This window comes from Zootoca vivipara, chromosome 7 (genome assembly GCF_965207765.1).
Source record: "Zootoca vivipara chromosome 7, rZooViv2.hap1.1, whole genome shotgun sequence".
In the NCBI taxonomy this organism is placed as follows: domain Eukaryota; kingdom Metazoa; phylum Chordata; class Lepidosauria; order Squamata; family Lacertidae; genus Zootoca; species Zootoca vivipara.
The window spans coordinates 34,745,427-34,768,183 of record NC_142590.1 but is presented as its reverse complement, the minus strand read 5'-3'; the positions used below and the strand labels follow the sequence as shown (position 1 = coordinate 34,768,183).

General features: G+C 39.4%; 1 protein-coding gene across 2 annotated transcripts in view; it reads left to right on the top strand.

Moving 5' to 3' along the window:
• ROR1 (ROR family WNT receptor 1) overlaps positions 1-22,757 on the top strand; it is a 157,356-nt gene that overhangs the window by 46,916 nt on the left and 87,683 nt on the right. The window contains exon 1 of one of the 2 annotated variants that reach the window (XM_088673949.1): positions 61-110. The exons of the other annotated variant lie outside the window; for it this stretch is intronic. The gene's annotated coding sequence lies outside the window, so the exon portion shown is untranslated. Of the gene's footprint in view, positions 1-60; positions 111-22,757 lie in introns of those variants that run through there. 2 annotated transcript variants of the gene reach the window in all.

Below are 22,757 nucleotides of genomic sequence, written 5' to 3'. Positions count from 1 at the left end.
TGGGGAACTGAACACTCATCTTGCCGCCTTCCAGAGCTGTGCAGCTGAGAAATGAAAGCAAGATGTGCTGGCAGAGAATAGCAGGTGTCTGCCTACACAAACGCTGGCAGGTATATTTTCTACATCATAAAGCTTTAATTGCAAGTGTCTTACAATGATGTGGCATTTTGTCTGTCTTTAGATGTCATGGATTTATTTTTTGCCTGGTGGAACGGGGGTGGGGGGAAGCATTGTTTTTGTTTTGTCACTGCCCATACAAAATGACCTGTCAAGAAGCAGAATTTAACATATTCATAGGCTCAGTAACCTTTCTTGACCCTGTGTTTAGCATTGTTATGTATTTGCGGATTGAGATTCTAATAAACTCTTAGGGCCATGAAAGTGGGCTGACCTAAACTGCCCAGGTAAAATGCTGACAACTGGAAAGTCTAGGCAAGGGTGTTTGAACAATTCCTTTTTCAGATAGCTTTAAAGAATTGCAGGGGACTTTTTTGAAGTGAGATGCAGCACTTGCTTCAATATGTTTATGCAAGTAACAAATTGGTTTAAGGCTGGATAGGCTTCATGTAGTAGTTCTAAATTAAAGCCAGTAAAAGAAAGGCATTTGAATCCCATCAACAGTTGCAGGACACTTAAAATTACATAAATGCTTGGCTCCCAAAATGCTTTCTTATTTCAAATGGTTTTAATAAGATAGTGATTTATACTTCTTGAGAGATGGAACTGTTATCAAAGAATGTTAACTTGGCTCTCACATAAAGGAAACATTGATAGGCCTAGTGCACAGCTTGGTCTCTGACTTTTTTTGGGATGCAGTTTTCACTGAAGAATACTGTATTTGACATTGCTGTCTGTGTACCAGTGGGCAGGCATGTGGAAACGCTCTCTTTCATAGAGGACAAAGTATGGAAATATGCACTTGCACAAACTCTGGCTTGGTGAACTGCATTTGTTAACTTGCTTTACCCTTCATGTGGTTTATCAAAGGACAAAGAAACAGGTAATGGCATGTACTGTATTCCTTCAGTCCTGTTTTAAGATAGGCCTTTGACTTGCTCCTTTATAATTGCTACCGTATGGAAGTATCCAAGGTTGCTCACTGTTATAACGTAATTATTTTCACTATTTCTAAACATGGGTGGCATGCCAAACAGAAAAATAAAATCTGAGTTCTCCAATAGGAAGGGCAGGAAGTGACTGGAACACTGGAAAGATCAGTTCTGTTCTTGTATGGAGTACTTGTATGGAGTATCATGCAGATGGGCTTTGTAATTTCTGACTGTGAATAGATGGGGCTCATGAAAGACCAAGGTGGCATGTGTAGGTATTGAGGTTGGATGCGCATCTGACCCTTTTCAAAACCACCATACAGATGTGAGTGGATATTTACACTGTAAGCCCATTTACACTGCAAGCCCCACCTTGAGGGACAGAATGACAGTGCTCAATAAAATGAAGTTTAGGCTTTACGGTATTTGGGAAGGGTCCTGGGGCGAAAACCTTGATTCCAAACAAGAGTTTTTGACAGTACTTTAAAACAGCTGATGGAGGATAGTGTTGCTTAAACGTGGTTACTTGGGCATTTATTTTAAAATAAAAGAGAACTCAGGTGTTTAGGATGCTAAAAAGCAGTTGGGTTCTTTGGCAGTGTGGGCTAGTCAATTCAGATGTTTACAAGATGCAAGGATTCCAGTCTGATAAATAACATGATTCTGCTAAGTTTGTGTATTTGAGTGATAGCCATAAGCCTATTCATAATTCCCTCAATACATACACTGAATATGGGGGCTGGGGATCAAGGCGACATCTGCTAACTGTGTTGCCAGACTCTGAGCCAATAATCCACAATATGAAAGAGACTTCTATGCATATGTCACTGAGCATACATTGGCTGCTTACGCAGCGCCTTGCACAACCACTTCCTAATTCTTGGAGAGCCCATGCATGGGGGCCAAGTGTGAAGCCAACAGGTGCATCCCGCTGAAACAAGATTAGGGGTCCTCACTTGGTATGTTGTACTGTACTGGAAGCATGAGAAGCCACTTACACGTGTCCAGACTGGATCTTGTAGATCTTGCTCATGGATTCATTTTCTGAAGATGACATCTGGTGGACACATTTCACCACTATGAAATTTCAACATCCTCTTAAGATCTGTGAGAGCCACAGGGATTTAGTACGAATGACTTTGCACCTCTTCTGATTGATTGATCCTGACAAGGGATATCTGAAGTTCTGAAGGCACGAGCTCTGCAGCAATGATTCTCAAGTCAACAAACTTATTGAGAGCCTGATGATGAGCCATTGGCTGTAGGTAGCATTCACTGGGGACTCAAAGTGAGGCTCAGAGTACTAAGTCACAGTGATTTCTAGATCCAGGAGAGGAATTAATGAAGGCAAAATTCCATTAGTAGATCCTGGTAGTAAACGGCACAGATGATTCATAGTTAAAGGAGTTGGGGAGGAGAGTTGGAAAGTGTTTTTACGAGCCATGGGTGTGTTCACTGTTACATGCTCAAGGGTGTGTTTCAGCCTAGATGGAAAGAAATGAGGCAATGCCGAATACACATAAGTGTATGTGTGCAAAAAAACTGCTGCTCATCAAAATAGAAAAAAGCAACTGCATAAAAACTAGGGCTAAAATTCTGATTCCAGAGAAGCCAGTGGCAAAACTCTTAGGCTCTTACACCTTGTGTTCCTGGCTCTGCTTTTCATTTCATTTTAAATGGTATTAAGCAATAGAGTCCTGTGGAATAGAACAGATTTCCTCCTTGGCCTCTTTGGTATAATCTTTCTGGCTTCCACCTGGGGTTATCCAATTATGTGTTTGAACTCTGAGAATAAGCCTACATGTCACATATCTACTCATTTATTTAGATGATGAGAAAGTGGGGGAAGAAGCTCAAGTCTCCCTTGGTTAGTGTGTCCCAAATTTTAATCAGTATGGTATTTCCTCTTCCTTGAAGACCAGAGGGAACACCTGTGTTTTTTCTGAGAGTGCCACAAGAGACAGTTGGCAAAAGCTATTGTTTCTGAGAAAACGGATGACTCTCTAGTTCAGAGGGGAAACGAATTAGAAAGTTCATCTGCATACATTGTCTTCAAAGGCTGCACAGAACTCCTTCACAAACAGTTTCAACAAATTAAAGAGTGAGACCCCCTGACACAGCTAATAAGATGTCTGGTAAATTGCTTTGACAAAGCACCCAGCTCTTATTGGAGACCTGAGGGTTTATAGTAAAGGTCAGGGGAGATTGGCATGACGCAATTTTTAAAGCATTTCTTAATCATCCTGCCTAATTTAATGTGTCAGAGACATGCCTTTCACTTCAAAGGATATTCTAAACTTAAAATTTCACCATCATTCTGCATCCTTGAAATATACATCACATGCTTTACTTTCCTTTTCCTATCACAACTTGAGTTTAAAGATTTCACTTAGTTTCTTATTTGCCTTGATTTTAAGTATTTAGTTAATAAACCAATCTATAAATCAATGTGCAGGAAATATATATTGGAAGATTTAATGATGGCAAGTGTCTTTTGAATGGATAAGCTAAATGAATGAATGAATAATTTACTTGAAGAATTATCCTAAATGCATTATAAGAGGCAGTGAATTAAACTATTTAGTGTAATGTCATCAGCTCACAAGTCACGAATTTGTGATTAGTGAATTGAAAGGTTCATTTCACCAATTATTTTGCTAATGGTCCGATCCTATTTTGTATTCTTTAAGATGACAGATGCTGCTTCCTTTTCCTTTCATCCAATAACAAGCAAGTCTCCTGTTTGGATCTGAGCTTCTAACACAGCTCTTCTCTTTGATTGCTGTTTGGAGAATGTACATATACAATGTGGGCTACCTCCACCTTTGAGTGTATCTATATTAGGACAACTTCATTAATGACTGCAGTGGTACTTGGTGAGCTTAGAAAAGAATACCGAAAAGCATATGGTTTGCAAATTGGAAAATATAAGCTTTCTACCCAAGAGCATAAGAAAAACCCTGCTGGATCAAGCCAAACTCCCATTAAGTCTGTTGTTGTTTAGTCGTTTAGTCGTGTCCGACTCTTCGTGACCCCATGGACCAGAGCACACCAGGCACTCCTGTCTTGCACTGCCTCCCGCAGTTTGGTCAAACTCATGTTCGTAGCTTCGAGAACACTGTCCAACCATCTCATCCTCTGTCGTCCCCTTCTCCTAGTGCCCTCAATCTTTCCCAACATCAGGGTCTTTTCCAAGGATTCTTCTCTTCTCATGAGGTGGCCAAAGTATTGGAGCCTCAGCTTCACGATCTGTCCTTCCAGGGAGCACTCAGGGCTGATTTCCTTAAGAATGGATAGGTTTGATCTTCTAGCAGTCCATGGGACTCTCAAGAGTCTCCTCCAGCACCCATTAAGTCTATCATTCTCTTTTCATGGTGGCCAGCCAGATGCTATGAGAAACACAAGCAGGAGCTGAGTACAATAGTGCTCTCTTCACAAATAATCACTGGCTACAGTTTTTGGTTGAGGAGGAGAGAACTTAACCAAATACTTGGCTTCAGATAACATACACTAAGCCAAATCTTGGGTTAGCTCACATACGGTAGGAGAGTAAGATAGACTTCGGGGGGAGCAAACCAACTGTGAACTGTTCTCTAGGATCACTCACATCCCAGTAAACCATGGCTTGACCTACCATAGCAAAACATACAGCTGTATCATAGACTATACTTATAATATTGCAGGGGTTTGCCTAGTAGTCACTTTTCCTTTGGGCCTTTGACACTAAGCACTAATTGTCAGAGACAAAATACCAAGGCAGCTTACAAAAGGTGTGTTGAAAACAACTGTGTGATAAACTTAATCTTCAGTGCTTAAAACTAGGATGTGATTAGCCTCAGTACTGACAATGCATATAAAATTGTCTGCTGTCCAAAATAATGAGATCAGCTTTAAAGTCACGTGGCTTTTAAAAAGCTCTTTGTAATTTGCCATTTACTTCTCAGCCTTCAGGGCAGGCTTGTGTTGTATGTTCCAGCTTTGCTTTGTAAGTGTGCGGGTTTGAAATTAGCCTCTGTTTTAATTAAATCAGCACTTTTCATATAATCACGTGGCTCCAGAAAGTTGCATTTTTATTTGAGTTGAGCAGCATAAACATTAATTATGTTTAAAAATGAGACAGCTAAAATGGTAACATCATCATTTATTTTTTGTGTCTAAAACATTCTGGTGACAAAATATGTATATGAGAGTAGAGCTCTTTGATGGCAGGTTCGCAGTTCAAATAAATACATTAACATCCTTCAGTTTTTCTCCCAATTGGCCTGAATCAATCTTTGCTGTTTGGATATAACTTCAGTGTGAATTCACAAAATGAAGATAATAATGTATATTTTTGTTGCATGTTGCATTTATTGCAGAGTTTTGAATATTTAGACAAGCAACTGTGGAAGGCAGGTAAATTCTTCTCTCTTGGGTCGCAGAAGCACCACCTATGAAAAGATGCTGCTAAGTTTAGGCTCCTATTCTCCTAATCTTGCAGAAGAACACAGAGAAATACCAGGTCAGGTATATCATGACCCAGAGTGTTTGAGACCACATTCAACCAGCCCCCCCCCCCTTGAAGGCTTGCAGACTAGAGATGGTTAAGATGTTTAACTTAGCTGGGTAGGTGAACTTTGAATTTCAGAAGAAAAAAAGACTGTGGAGTTTGTGTTTTGTCTTGCCTTCTCCCACAGTGGGATCTGCCTGTCACTTGCCACACCTCATCTCATGCTCATTTCCTTCTGACTTCAAACACTGATTGCTGGAACAAATAATAGGTACAGCAAGTTGAGAATAATCAGCAGTAGCCAAAATGGGAAAAGCTGCAGGGAAGAACAAGGCCCTAAACTAGCAGAGCATGTGAAGAACTCAGTGAGAGGTGTGGGGAGAAATCTGAGAAGGGCCTGTTCCTGTTATTATGAGACTAGCTGGAGATGTAGTCTAGTGGGGTATAAGGAAATGAGGATCATACACCGTTATGAAAAATAATCCTCTTTTCCAGGCATCTGAAGCAGACATAATCATAGACTCGTTGAGTTGGAAGGGGCTCCAAGAGTCATCTAGTCTAAAACCTTGTTGTGAACTTGTGAAGGTTCTACAAATAACCTTGAAGCTCTCTCTGTTAACAAATATGGGATTGTCATTTTTGAATTATTCACACGCCAACCTACTTTTGAAGCAAAAGGAAGTTTCAAAAGCAGTTATGTTAAAAGGGATCAGTTCTTAAGGGGGGGGGGCTTTAAAATTCCACTAGGTTGGCACAAACAATATGCATGAGCCTAAGCAGCTTTTTTTGGATTTGGACTGGATTTCTCTCAGATGATGATGATGATAATGATGCTGCCCTTACTTTCAAAGGACCCCAGGGTGGTAAGCACACATAGGAAGGATGTCAGATGCAGGATACTATCTTAATTCAAGCATGGTGAGAAGCTGACAATACCCTAAATGGAATTTCAGGCCAGATTCTGTGTTCAGGTCCAAAAACAACGCCTTTATTCAGTTTTCTGGAGAATGCATTTATTTTCCCCCTCTGAAATCCTTGGGAGGAAGCTATAATACAAATCCTGACAATGTTAAATATATTGCTGCACTGGCAGTTTCCAGACTCTGGAACGCAGATTGCAAGCATGACTGAGAATCCCAACTGCAAACTCATGTCTAGGAGTTCTTTTCCTTATTTGCAGTTCTTGCTGTTAACAAATTATATATAAACACATATTTGGAATTTTACTATGCACAGATCAGATACTGAAATTCATATTCTAAGGTGATTGTATCCCATTTTCTCATTCGGCTTTTACTTTTTCATATCAGAGTGGCAGGCACAGAGGCATCCTCTTTTCAGTGGTAATAACTGTGTTATATATTATAAAGTTTATGTACTGCAAATGTAATAACTTGAGTACCAAAAATGCTATTCCTTTTTCAAATAACGGATTTGCCACATTTCATTTCCTCATAATTTTTTGCTTATTGGAGCAAAAATATGTCTAAGATCCATATTTGAATGATAAATGAATATGTGTCATTGCATGATCACCCATAAGAAGCTTCCATATAAGCATTATTAGTAATACCCATAACATGCAGATTTGCTGATTCCATATTTTTAAAAATTGCAAAAGATGCAATTTCCAGATGTATTTATGTTAAAGTGATAGTTTCATGTCATAATTTATCATCATCATTATCCCCTCATTTTCTTTTCTTCTGTAGTAATGGCTGCTCACAGGCTCTTGCAGAGAAGGTTGTTATAAAAACTCAATGGCTAAGTGAAGCCAAATCAATTCAAATTTGAAGGAAAAAAACAGATTGTGAAATTAACTAGTGTATCCAAATTTGCTAGGCACTCTCTTCTATATCTAGGATTCTTGCACTGTGGGACCCTCCTCAGTAAGAAGTTGGGGATGGAAGCTTACTGTACAATAAAACTTGAAAACCCTCACTTGACCTAACGATGAAGGGGAGGTGGTCTTCCAAATGTTTCCTAAAGTTTTCCAATACTAATTTTACTCTTACATATATGAATACAAGATAAGTTATAGCCCAAAAGGAATGTGATAACCTGTCTTCCACCTCCATGCCCACCCCAAGAGGCCTATTTTTAAACCACTGGAGCAGAATCAGTTCAATTTCTCAATCCCAGAGGAGACACATACCACATGTTCATCACCATGCAGGTGTGAAGGGAAAGGGAGTAGAGTTTTGGGCAGCCTTGAAATGTTACACTTTTTGACATTGCTTGACATTTCTAATGCTTTCAAAAGGAATGATGGAAGTGCAGTGAGTATTTTTCACTACGAGTCCCTTGTTAACGGTGCTGTACTGGTGAGATCAAGGAAACTTGCCTTGCCCTGTTCTCTCTGGATAACTTTTTTTGTGTAAGTGCCCCTTTAGCTGAAAGACTTTGCCAGACATGTGAAGGAGTAATGAATTCCCCACACAAATATCAGGACTCAGAGGCAGCCTGAATTAGCTTACAGATAAGTAATATAAAACTGGACAATTCCCAGATGATAGGTTGGGTTCCACTAAGAGTGTCTCCTAACTGGTTGAGCCAAGTGACATCTGTAGGTTTGGAGAGAAGAGTACTGTAGTTCAGTTCCTGGTAATGTGGTTGAAACCAGCAAGGCCCAATCTAGAAAAAAAGGGTCCCTTAGTAAAGTAAAATAAAATAGGGATCTGGTGCCATACATCATGGAAACTGATACCAGTTCCTCTGATGGAGAGATATAGAAAGTGGAATTACCCAAGGATCACTATGAAGATCTGTATTTTTATCATGTCCATTGATTATCTAAAGTTAGTGTTGAGCCATGAGCTAGCCAAGAAATCCTTCAAGATGGTTAAAACAAAAATTAGTTCCAGAGGGATCTCTCCAAACAGGGTGAATGGGCAGTAAAATGTCAAATGTGTTCGATTTAAACAAGTATAAAGTGATGCACATAAGGATTTTAAATCCTTATTTCACAGGTGGAAGGTGTTCATGGGGACTTGCAGAATTAGCCCTATGCTACAGCCAGCAGTAGAAGGACATGGGTGGCGCTGTGGTCATGCTGGCCATATGACCCAGAAAAAACTGTCTGCGGACAAACGCCGGCTCCCTTGGCCAGTAAAGCGAGATGAGCACCGCAACCCCAGAGTCGTTCGTGACTGGACTTAACTGTCAGGGGTCCTTTACCTTTTTTATAGCCAGCAGTGCTACATCAAATGGTTAATATTTTTGTACGGAACTAAAATGGAAAGAAAGGAATGCAATGCTAAACCAGAATTGGCTTTTCTTTTCTTTTTAGCACTGCAACATGAGACCAGCTGCAATGGAAACTGCTGCTTGGACAAGCCCTGTGATAAATTCCTTAATCATTTCATAGGAGTTCAGCTTTTGTATAGGAGAGGCAATGGGAAAGTGACTAAGAGTCATTTGAGTTTGTAATGCTGCATCAGCTATTTGCTTGGCTTATACATTTTGACATCAGGACAAGATGCACCTTTTGCACAGACCTTGGCAGGTGGAGGATAACATCAGAACATGTGTCTTGTCATCGTTTTGTTGCTCCTTCTAACTCGTGTTGATTTGATATGTTTACATCTTGCGTGGTTTACTTGTTGCACTGAGCTGTATTTAAACTGTCCATAGTGAACCGTGGACTATAAATGCATTTAAATAAATAATGTGACCAACTTCTCAACAATGATAACTACCTAGAGTATTCCCAGTATAAAGTCCAAAATGGTCAAAAGGTCTGTTCAGTATAGCGAATATCAGATCTGAGTATTACATGCCTTTGTGTGTGTACTGTATTATAAAATAGTGAACGGCTAACATGTTGGCTACAGTGTAGGGTCCTGCTATATCATTGCTATGGCTTAGTGGTTAAAAGGATTAATGATGGATTTGGTAGTCCCAGTTGAGATTTCAATCTGATAAAGGACCGACTTCCTTCTTGTAGGCAAGTTGCTACCTTACAATCTTCCCATGTTGAATATGGAAAACTCTTAATTGCTGGCCTATTTCACAGGAGTGTTGCAACTGTACTGTGATGATTTATATGAAGTGATTTGAGCACTCAAGAAAAATATATTATGAACATGTTTTGCATGGCTCTTGGCACAGGGCATAGTGTGATTAACAGGCAAAGGTGTGGGACTCTGAGTGTAGATTAACAAAGAAATCCCACAATGGCTTAATCTAGCCCTGGGCAGGAAAGGCTTCTTAAGCATTCATCTTCTTTTTTTAAGGAAGAGTACAGAGCCAATTCAGAAAATTTTTGATCTAATTATTCACCCATTATAAATTTGAAAAGAATTAAAAGTGCTTACAGTAGCCACAAGCAATCTATGATTCTGTCATCACCCTCCATACTTGGTATACCTTCTCAGTGTTTGCAGAAGTCTTGCAACTTTAGCTGTCAGGTCTGTTTGGATAAGAATTATGAAAGGAGCAAGAACAAGCTAAATATACAAGACCATTTAAGATGTCTAACCCTTAATGCAAACCATTTATTTTAATGGACTTTCTCAAACAATGACCTAATTTATTGTCTGCACTGCAAATACATATCTTCAAGGGTCTTTGAAACTACCATGCTGACAGAATGTTCACCTTTTTGTTGAGAAAAGAGGTGACTGCTCAACTAAGAGTGGTTTTGGGTGTTAGACACACTAGAGAAAGAGGATGCACAAATCAGCCTGCACTTCTTGTTTTTACACTTCTGTGCTTTTTTTTAATTTAAAGCATTTTGCAGGAAGTTTTTTTTCGTACTTGTGTATTTTGACGTATTACACTGAAGGAAGGGGGGGGAAGCAAAATCACTTGTGCTTCCTATGACCCCAAATACATTCAAGGAGAGAGCAAGTGACTCAGTCAAGAGAAGACGCGGGGAAATGGAAGCTTTCCATTGCAGCTATGTTCTTGAGGGCATTTCTGCTTTTGCAGCATGAAACCTACATTAGCCTTAATGCTGAATCTCGAGACTGTAGCCGTATTTGGACATTGATTCTCTTTGTGTGTAAACAAACACATGAAGAGAAATGTGGGGTGGGGCTACCAATCGCTGCCCCCGTCTAGCATCTATGCATAGTTTAGAGCCCTCCATACATTTGAAGGCAAAGTTCTGCAGTGGGAATCCTTAGCTACTCATGGAGTCTACCCATCTGACTTAGAACCCTGCACAACCTTTCCCTCAAACTCATGGAGGACTTTAAACCATGTGCCGGTGATACACTGGTGGGAATTGGTACTATGTACCTGCTTCTCCCTGCATGTTTGGAGATTCATTGTCTGGTAGGGATCTAACCTTAGGAATTGATGAGGCAAGAGTTTCCTACTCTTTCGGTCAAATGCTTTCCTTATAAATAAAGACCATGAGTTCCTAAACTTAGCTGTTGAAGAATACTGGATTATTCCAAACTAAGGAAATTTTTACTTCCAAATGTATGTACAAGAAAATAATCTAACGGGGGAGGAGAGAGATATTTGAAAGAGAACGTGTGTGTGTGTGTGTGTGTGTGTGTGTGTGTGTGTGTGTGTAAAAAGTCTGGCTTTTCTCATTTTCCTGCACAGACTGACTTGAAAGAGATCCCAAATAAACACTAGCTTTTTTAAAACAATACAAAATAAGTTTCCTATTTTATTGGAAGCAGGCCTCCCTCTTGTGACAAATCACCTGTAAACTTGCTGGCCATTGACACACAGATACTTTCAAGAGCTCTGAGCTGAGGAGGACAAGGGGGTGAAGGAAATGCCCAAAGCAGCTTTTTTATTTTCTTTTTTTATGAACAGTTTGGGTCTCACTTTTCCAAAAGGTCCTCAGAATTCATTTTAATGAATTGTGCTCTAATGCCTCAGTCCATGTTGTTGGAAAATGCTTCAATAGTTTTCAGTATCTGGAATTTGGATTTTCCATGAATGGTTATGGATAATTGCAAGCTTGGGCTCTTGCGCTTGTTCTGTGGTTTGTATTTTTTCATAGTATTATGGTAGCTTTTAGCTCTGTGTTTTCAGGTCTGCATTGCTTGCATTAGACTGAGTTACATACAAGTGTGTGTAGCAAAACCACAGTGTTACTTCTGCAAGGCAAAAGCAACTTCAGGAGGGAATCTCTCAGAGCAAAGATCTGTGCTTAACCACAGCTTTGTCGTCCTGTCCCGTCCCCCGTCCCCCGCTGTTGCCACTCCCCCCTAATTGCTATTCCCTCTCTAGGGTTTCAGGCAAAGGGGATTAGATTTGCCTTCTATACATTTTTCTTACTAGACTTCTGTTTCGATATATTTGCTGATTCTTTTCCTCAGTAGTAGTAGGCTGCATAAAACACACTTTATTCAAAAATAAAGTGTGCATAAAACTCACAGACACATATTGTCTTTCTTGTGTCCTATGCAGCTCTCTGTCTTACTGCTGTGTGGTTAGTCACATGTGGGCTGGTTCTTCCATCAGAACCCGGAGTAGTATATCCTGTTGGCTTTGCTCCATATCTCCTTGTACTAATAAATCAGCAAATTGTGGTCGAAATAGGTCTAGCGGCCAAAATATTACCCCCACAGCTTAAAACACAGTCGTATATTTTTATTTAGAGCAATGTTAAAATCCAGATATGAAACTCAGGCTGCCTTAAACCCAGACTTTTACTTCCAGGACAAAGCACATGCCTTCAGTTATTGAAAATTCACCCTTTACAGGGTTATAGCATATTTTACAGCTGGCTGTGTGGCAAAGAGGTGTTTGAATAAAGTGTGTTAAAACATAAGAGCCAACTTCTAGGGGCTGGAAAGGCTATGACCCCCACAATAAAATACTTGAGGGGCCCAGGGGCCCACATAGGTGATGGGCATTCAAATGATGTGTGTGCACTGTGTCATGTGATCGATTATACAGGGCAGGGCTTACCTGGGGCCCCACAATATTTTATTCAGGTTGGCACCCTTGGGAAAAGTTGCTTATTTCACAATGGGTTCAAACTCTGAAAAAATAGATGATTATTATGTTGCGTAGCCCATGAATAATGCACATTGACTTAGATTAGATGTAGGAGACTTTCGCTACCTCCCTTATCACGTCCTATCATTCTTTCCTTCTTTTGCCACACTTCCTTCCTTCCAAGTGGACTACCTAGACAAATGGCTTGTGCCAAACATTTGAACTGATGCTGTGAAAAGAGCTTTCCCCTTACCTTTCAGTTGGGCTTCCATCCTTGCTAGAAATTTGAATTGGTTTCTTGCAAAGTTTCCTATCCCTTTTCTATTGCTCTGTCAGTTTTGGCTACCCCTTCCCAATTTCCCCCCTCCTGCCCTCCCTCAAGGCTCCCTACACCTGCATGAAATTAAGCCAAGACCCACAAGTTCCCCACCTGTGGCTTAGAAATGAAAGAAATGTGCTACTCGTTCTTCCCATCCAAGGAATTACTCATAGTTTCATAGAGTTGTAGAGTTGGAAGGGGCCATGAGGGTTGTCTATTCCAATCCTCTGCAGTGCAGGAATCTTTTGCCCAATGTAGGGCTCAAACCCACAACCCTGAGATTAATTGTCCCATGCTGTACTGACTGAACTTTCAAAACGAAGATAGGTTCCAAAGCAATTTGCAGTATTACATGAGGATCTGTCATTTGCGGGTTTAAAAAAAAGAGAATCTATTGATGGCGCCTTTGAACCTAGGCATTGAATTTGTGTGACCATGACAGATTTGTAGGTTCTGTGGAAAGTCTCCAATTTTTGTAAAGGACCAGTAAAGAGTGCAGAAGATGACATATTGGTCTATTTCAATCCTGAATACCTTTTAAACTACTGTTATGCAGGAAATTAACAAATAATGCAATTACACTGCAGTATTGAGTGGAAGTTCAGAGCTAAATGCAGGGGCTTATATGTGGTTCTAATTAGATTACAGATTATTAGCACAGTGGTACCTTGGGTTACAGATGCTTCAGGTTACAGACTCCGCTAACCCAGAAATAATACCTCGGGTTAAGAACTTTGCTTCAGGATGAGAACAGAAATCGCGTGGCGGCGGCGTGGCAGCAGCAGGAGGCCCCATTAGCTAAAGTGGTACCTCAGGTTAAGAACAGTTTCAGGTTAAGAACGGACCTCCAGAATTAAGTTCTTAACCCAAGGTATCCTCATCATTATTTTTTCTCTTTTACCTTCAGTTTCAAAACAGATTTTAATATGGTGTAAGCACCTGCTATTTAAAGTGATAAACTAAATATTCCCACAGATAGTGGCTCATAAGAGGGTTTTCTTGATCAAAATGTCTTCACATACCAGATACTAAGGAAATAATGCAAGTTTTAAATACTCCTTGCATTATTCTATTGATGCTGTCGACTTTTTAAAAATAGCAGTTAGTCTTTTCAAAGTAGGTAGTGCATATGTTTATAAAGTGTGGAAGAATAATTGCCCCTGGTACTCACCTCTCTTAGTTTTTGGCTTCATAGATGGGGCCCTTTCTGGTTGTGCTGCAGTAAAAGATTCCTGAACCTTCTCTGACCCTTCACAGTGATACTTGAAACTGGCTACCTTTCCATCTCATACACGGATAAAAATGTCTTTCCTTCCCGTTCTCCCTTTTGGCCTGAAAGTTGTCAGAGGTCCAAGTACAATGTTACTTGATCATGATTTGGAGGATACTGTGAGTTGTTTGCCAAAAGCACAATTAGTGTTAATAATAGATTAGCATGAATTTCTGGTGTTACATGCAAAAGAATTTGGTGTTTCTATTAGCTATGCGGCTTTATGCATGTGATATCTTGTGTTCGTAACTTGCATGTGGAGAAGAGAGTGGTACAAGCCTCAGTGGAGCTCAGTTTCAAATACTGATGGATATTCTTATCCTGATCCAGTACAGCTAGACAGATAAAAATAAATCTTAAGCCTCTGTTACTAATTAAACTTGCTGTGTTAAATTGAGTAGTTGGTTAAATTAATCAAAAAAAGTGAACCCTAGTAAACCAAGCAAACATATTCTTAAATATATAAATTATTTTCTGTACAGGAACTTACACAAACTGTGGATATTAGGCATTTCTTCCTTCTCTGTCTCACAGCGGAGGATGCCTTTTCCAAGCACCTTAAACTCAAAGAAACCAACTCAGAAGTGCCATGTCATTTTGTAACAAGCAACATGATCAACTTGGCTCTAGCTGTCATCTCTAATCCCATTACTTGGGAGCCTGGCACCATATGATTGAAGTAACCTGGGAGGACTGATGTAACAGATTTGTCTGACACCAAGGGAAGGTTTCAGCTTGCATGTTCAGTGACCAATGTTTTTGTGTGTGTCAGTGTGTTTACTAGAGGGATAGCATCAGTAAAACACTTCACTTGTGAGGTTAGCAAGTGACTGTTGCTTGAATCAGCAACATATTTTTCAAAACTGCCTTCATAGCGGTCAATATTCCGGTAAATTGAGACTATATATTTACTGGCAAAATACACTCAACTTTTATGGCAGTTGGTGATAAATGACAACAAGATGAATAATTACTCTCTTGGTAAAAGAAAACACATTGAGGTGGTGGTGGTGGGAGAAACATACGGAAAACTACTAAATCTATCTAAGTAATATTATTTAGAACCAGAGAGCTGAAAGGAACTCTGTGGATCAATGATGGGCACGTAAAGACAGTCCATTGGATCCAATTCAGACTGCCAAGGCCTATCACAAAGTTCTGTGGAGGGTCGTTGGGGAGAAAAGCTTTCTTTCTGTGTGGTTTTTTAAAGACTGGTTGGCTGGTTATGATCCATTGGGCCAACCATAATCATTAATTGATTGATTGCAAGTCAGACCAAAAATAACCATGAGTGTACATAGTCTGGGCATTCTGTTGAACAGAGTAGTCAAGGGGCTACAGACAGAGATCTCCTCAGCTCATGCTACACTGCCTTAATGAATGGAGTTTTAACTCTACTGTGTGGAGAGGGATGGGGATGTAGCAGAGGTGCTGGGCCAGCAAACATGACCTCACTTTCTCCATGTGCTTGGCATTGGATACCTAAATAGGGCTATTATAAACCCTACTGAACACATAACAGCGTAGGAACTACGTTGGGTGAAAATGAACTCCCCAACTTCCACGGTACACTATTTTTCAAATGTTACCCTTAACGTTCTAACTTCCTTCTCATATTACGTTGTGGGTTGTTACAGCAGTGAATTCCTATTTCTGTGTGAAACTTTTCCTTATTGTTTGATGATAAATCTTCCCTGGCCTTTTTCAAGTTCTCTGAGGAAAATGGTTTATAAGCTAGTGTGCAGTGGAAGGTCACCTTGAGGACAGACGTATTACCTCAGCCTCCTACTAATACAATGGTATGTGACTTTGGTTTAATTTTATATGGTGAGCTGTTAATTGGATATTGGAGACTGCTAACTTTATAGTGCTGTAAAATTGCCACAGTCAAGGTGTGCATATGTTTTTCCACTGTGGCAAAAATATATATATATGCGTGCACACACACACAAAGAGCAGGTGTTTGTGTCATTTCTTTCACAGAAAAAAAATACTTTGAAATAATTAAGTGACAGTTGCATCCTCCCCAGTTCCTTTCTCTTTTTGAAGTAGATGGATAAACATGTTATCATGTTCTGCCAGGCCTTGGTCGGGATGCAGTCTGACTCTACCTCCCCTTTCATAGGAACTTGCATGAAAGCGGCCTCCCAATTTTTCTCACAGGCTCATATAAGTTCAGCACAAACAGTTGGGCCTGGTGAGCATTTAAGGTCCCCAACCCTAATCTGCAGGTTGCCATCTGATTGGATTTTATTCTGATCCTGATCTGATTTTAGGATGTATTTTAATTGATTGCCTGGTTTTATGTTAATGTGCTATACATTTGATGTTAGCCGCCAATAATAATAATAATAATAATAATAATAATAATAATAATAATAAGTTGTTTGTTTGTTTGTTTGTTTGTTTAGTCTAGTCCGACTCTTTGTGACCCCATGGATCAGAGCACGCCAGGCACTCCTGTCTTCCACTGCCTCCCGCAGTTTGGTCAAACTCATGTTTGTAGCTTCGAGAATACTGTCCAACCATCTCGTCTTCTGTCGTCCCCTTCTCCTTGTGCCCTCAATCTTTCCCAACATCAGGGTCTTTTCCAGGGAGTCTTCTCTTCTCATTAAGTGGCCAAAGTATTGTAGCCTCAGCTTCAGGATCCGTCCTTCCAGTGAGCACTCAGGGCTGATTTCCTTCAGAATGGATAGGTTTGATCTTCTTGCAGTCCATGGGACTCTCAAGAGCCTCCTCCAGAACCATAATTCACAAGCATCAATTCTTCGGCGATCAGCCTTCTTTATGGTCCAGCTCTCGCTTCCATACATCACTACTGGGGAAACCATAGCTTTAACTATACGTACCTTTGTCAGCAAGGTGATGTCTCTGCTTTTGAAGATGCTGTCTAAGTTTGTCGTTGCTTTTCTCCCAAGAAGCAGGCATCTTTTAATTTCGTGACTGCTGTCACCATCTGCAGTGATCATGGAACCCAAGAAAGTAAAATCTCCCATTGCCTCAATTTCTTCTTCTTCTATTTGCCAGGAGGTGATGGAACCAGTGGCCATGATCTTAGTTTTTTTGATATTGAGCTTCAGACCCTATTTTGCACTCTCCTCTTTCACCCTCATTAAAAGGTTCTTTTAATTCCTCCTCACTTTCTGCCATCAAGGTTGTGTCATCAGCATATCTGAGGTTGTTTATATTTCTTCCAGCAATCTTAATTCCGTCTTGGGATTCACCCAGTCCAGCCTTTGCATGATGAATTCTGCATATAAGTTAAATAAGCATGGAGACAATATACAGCCTTGTTGTACTCCTTTCCCAATTTTGAACCAATCAGTTGTTCCATATCCAGTTCTAACTGTAGCTTCTTGTCCCACATAGAGATTTATCAGGAGACTGATGAGGTGATCAGGCACTCCCATTTCTTTAATAACTTGCCATAGTTTGCTGTGGTTGACACAGCAAAATGCTTTTGCATAGTCAATGAAGCAGAAGTAGATGTTTTTCTGGAACTCTCTAGCTTTCTCCATAATCCAGTGCATGTTTGCAATTTGGTCTCTGGTTCCTCTGCCCCTTCGAAATCCAGCTTGCACTTCTGGGAGTTCTCGGTCCACATACTGCTTAAGCCTGCCTTGAAGAATTTCTTAAGCATAATAATTATTATTATTGCCCACTGCTTATTGTCTGAGCCTCCTTGTATGAGTTACAAACTCCAGTAATCAACTTCCTTTTTTCCATCATCAGCCCTATTGCTCATGAGGTATACCATACGAAATTTAGAGTAGTACCAAGTCTTTGTAATTTTAGTACTTAAAAATGGAGAATTTGTATCCTTATTTCATATTAATTAAAATTAATTATTAATTAAAATAAGATCATGGTCTACTTGCACTGTATGTGCAATAATTGTGTGTGGAGGATACAGATAGGGCTCAACTGAGTCCCAGTTCTCCTACCCCCACCCTCCCATATGACATGTGTAGGCAGTATAATGAATCAAGAGGAATGCACAGACTTTCCATTCTTCCTGGTTTCCTGTTGCACCTCCTGCATATTATTTACTTATACACCGATAGATTGAAAAAACAAAACAAAAGTGATTTACAAAAAGATAAAACAATAAAATCAAGAAACATTTGCAACAGTACTTTGTGCCATGCATGCACTAAGAAGAGGAAAAACGACTGCTGAGCACCCAAGAATTTGCCACTTAGAGTTGTCCTCCACATATCAATCTTTTATTTGTTTTGTGTGCCCACAAGTTAAATTACACACCCATTTTTAAGTTCCAGAAGGCCGATTAGTATTTATCGTCCAAAGGAAGAGGTGACGCTTACCATCCAAAGGAAGTACACTTGGAATTCTTGTACCCACTGTAGTATTTTATGTGAAAGTGCAGTTTATGAATATTTAAATAAACTAATTAAATAAATAATTTAAAAAAATGCACCTGTGGAGCCAATTCCCCCGCCCAATTGGTCTAAGAAATCAAACTGGTGCCATATAAATAAACAAACTTTTTTTATAATGTGGTCTTTTGATTGTTGTTGAATAAACAGACTTTTTGAATGCGGTCTTTGGTTGTTGTCGCTCCTATTAAATTGGTGGATGCCTCAGAGACAAAATACATCATTTCAAAAATGTTTAAGTAGTGTTAAGAGTATATAAATCAGGTGCAAGGCCTTGAGGGACTGCTGCTCTGAGCTCACACAGGTGCATACATTAGTTAAAGCAATAAACCACACCAAGAGATTGGTGGACTTTGTTTCATCTTAGGTTTTGTGTGTGGAAACCTCCATATTAAGAATGATCTACTACTTGAAGTGCAGAGGAAGAAACATTCCACATTCTGCTTCAAAAGCCTGTATAAGTGCACTACTGGTAGGAATCTGTGTTTTCTCACTGTCAGAGTAAGGACGGATGTCTAACTTGGATATTTATTATACAGATTTTAGGTGTTAATGGATTCAAACAGGAGGCATCTATTTGAAAGCCTGAAGTGATAGATAATTTGTAATATATAAACACAAACGAAGAAGAAAAAATGGCTTGCTACATTGTTGGCTGCTGAAATGTAATTTTTAAAATAACTTTGAAATAAGGTGGCGTCTCCTAAAATTTGTTTTCATGCTTACTGCCATGATATTTACATAAAATAATGTGCACTATTTTAAATTGTCAAACATCAAAAAAATGAAAAGCTTTACTTTATATTGCTGAATTCAAGACTGCATCTTCCACCTCTGTATGGCTAATGGAAGCTGCAGGGAGTGGAGGTGGTAATTTAGATCAGGAAAATGGCACACAAGGAAAAGATTCAACACTCCCTTGCACCAGTCTACTTCCATGATCAAATTGTCTGCTACAGACAGCTATTCTGAAGTGTATTATTATTATTATTAGTGTGAGGTCCCAATCATGGGTGCTGATTATAAGTATTTAAGCCCTCCAAGCAGGCTACCTTAGAAAATACTATTGTATGTGCTTTTTAATACCAATATGTCTTAGATTCTCTATGGAATTCAGAATTTGGTTACAAGATCAAACTAAAACAGAAAAAAAGAAATGTTTAGGCAGGACAACAAAAATCCTGTCTTTATATCAGTTAGCCTAAATAGTATTTTTATAAATGAAATTTAGCATTTGGGACATTCCTAATCCTTGTGCCCAATCACTCATTCTATCCCCGAGGTTCTTCTAAGTAATTGATATTATCTGCACTGCTTTGAGTTTTATGTTGTAAGTGTATTACACGTTTCAGAAAGTTTAAAAAGAAAAGTTGGCATAAATCCTACGACTAGCAATTAATCTGCATGTAGTGCCAGACTGTACATATCCAAACCTCAAAATTCCCATGTTGACAAGTTAGGGAAGAAGGAATTCTTCATCTATAAGCCAATCTGCTTTCTTTCTTGACAGAATGTTACCTTTCAAAAGGCTTAAAAGCATTATTCTGCTTATCATATTTATAGGCCTTCTCAATGGTCTCTGGAGCATACAGGAATAATCTGGGGCGCTGAAAGAAGAGAAGTATGCAGTTTACCAGCAAGATGTAGGCAAATACCACCATTTTGGATATCTCTCTGCATTTGCCAACCCTCTCCCCCAATACTTCCATTATTTTGTTTGAGGGATTATTTAGATCAGTCATAACAAGTTTGCCTTCAGCAGTTCAAACTTAAATGAGAAGGAAAATGGGTCTTGACTAGACTGAAATGTAAGAAATAAAGATTCAGTTTCTTGGTTTCCTAGAGCTTCCTTATGTGGTCTTAGTTTATCTTTGTATACTGCTTCTTCTGAATACAAAGATGCCCCTGCTTCATAAGGATTATATTCAGTAATGTGTTGTCACTTCCATTGTGGCTGAGGGGCTAGTGTGTTCCACCTGGACTGGGAATTCGGGTCTCACCTCTGTTACGAGTTTGTTACTTAGCCTTGCTCGGACCATTCACATTTTCTTAGACTTAGTTCTTCTGTAAAAAGGTAGTAATAGTCACGTCACCATATGGTTGTGAATGCAAACCAGATAAAGTCACAATTAATAATGCTCTATCAATTATTTCTAATAACAAACCTAACTGATTTGCTGCCTAGCAGTTTGGAAGTGAAGCAGTAAGGTAAGTAATTTAAACATACTTCAGTTAATCTGTAAGTATGCAGAACCGCATATCTGCCCTGACAAGGACCACTGAATTTCCAGAACTTATAGAATGTTACTTTACCCAGCATGACAGCTTGGCCCTATTGCTAGTCAAATGCATCACTACACCTATATCAGTCTTGATGCAGATGATAGGAGGTCTATAGTGATGGATCCTGCCAAAAGATATTTGTTCCACATTTGTCATAGTTTTTGCCCAGTAACAATAAACTAGGTCTACTTAGGGCAACACTACTGCTGGGCTCCAAAACTTCAAAGGCTGTGAAGGAGTTCATATTTTTAAAAAACCCCGAAACCAAGTCTAACATAAGCAGAAAGTATCAGAACTTTTATGAATTCCTCCTCCATGCACCAACAGAGAACTAGTGAGTTTTGGAAACGTTGAAATTAGCAGTTGCATAAATAGTGTGTGAACTGGTGAATATACAACAGATCCCCTTGGCCGCCTCAGAACCCTCTAAATAAACACCAGAACCATCCATGGGGAGGAGGTGACATGAAGAAATATTAGAACTGAGGCAAAGATTAAGGAAACTTAATGTTACCCTTTGAAAATGTGCAATATTGGAATTGAAAAGATTATTACTATTATTTTTAAGGTAGTAAAGAGAAGCAGAGGTGGGAGATCATGGGAATATCATAAAAGAAGAGTACAGTACTGGATAGGTGAATGGATGCTTACATGAATCCCCAGAATGAGAATTTGACACAAAATAAATAAATAAATCTGTACCCCTGCGTGAGAAGGATTTGAGCCTTTCTCTGCCAGCTCAGCAGCAATTGGGGGTATTCAGCTCTCTGCTGCAGAATGTGACCTTGTTAGATGTATTGCAGATGGCTTTTTTTGAAGGCGTAGGGAATAAAAGATCTTAAAACGCCATAAAATGTGCAGAATAATGTTTCTAATATGTGAAAGAAATGAGTAAGTGAAGTTCATGAGGTAACATATTGTCAGTGGTACACAGTTTAAATACTACAGATGATCACATAGGGAGAACCATTTCTTATATGCTATGATAACAGGAAGAAATCAAAACTATACTCGAACCTTGGTTGCAAATTGCTTTGGGACTTTTTTTCCAGTGGGGAACGATGTATAACATTTAATAAGCCTAATAATAATTCTAAACCTAATGTCCCAGCAGGGTCAGCAGCTTGTGGTATTAAAGCAGATCAGCAAAATGCTTCGATTGGTGTATCACTTTTCATGAAGTGGACTTTTCAGCATTTTGCAAAATGTAGTCTCTGTGCAATTATGTGCATCTTTAATCAGATGCAGGTACAGTAGGGCTTATTGCAAAATAAGTGTTCATGGGATAACAGCCTGGCTTCAAAGCCAGTTTTGGCTTTTAGAAAATATCCAGGGGAAACCCTCAACTAAGGATTTTCAACCCCAGTATTTCAGCAGTGTATTTCAGCAGTGATCAAGTTCAGGGAGGTCATTTGGGTGGGCATATCAGTGGCTTACACTGTTTTCTCAACATTCTCTGTAATGCATTTGACTACCGTGTTTCTCCGAAAATAAGACACCGTCTTATATTTATTTTTTCTCAAAAAAATCCCACTATGGCTTATTTTCAGGGGCTGTCTTTTTTATTTTATTAAGTATGGTTCAGTTTAACCTACAAGGTTAAACTGCCTATCGCTATGGCTTATTTTCGGGGTATGGCTTATATCCCTTGAATGCTTAAAAATCCTGCTATGGCTTATTTTATGGCTATGGCTTATTTTCGGAGAAACATTCTGCATAGGAAGCGGTTGCCCACTCTGTAGGGCAGTCAGAGGCATTCTGGCAAAGGTAAAAAGTACTATGGTAACATTTATTTCACACACTTCTTTTCACCTTCTTACTTAAGTTGTCTTTCTTTTATAACAAAAGCGGTGTTAAAGCACATTAAGGCCTTGCAAAACTGAAATAATTGCATACAGGATTTGTTCTGGCTGCTACAAGTCTGGTTTTGGAACAGTGATTCAACAGATGCATTACCTCCCAGCTTTATGTTAACATTGGCATTGCATCTATGCCCATTATTAAACTCCAAATGTAGAAAATGTTTTCCCTGTAGCAC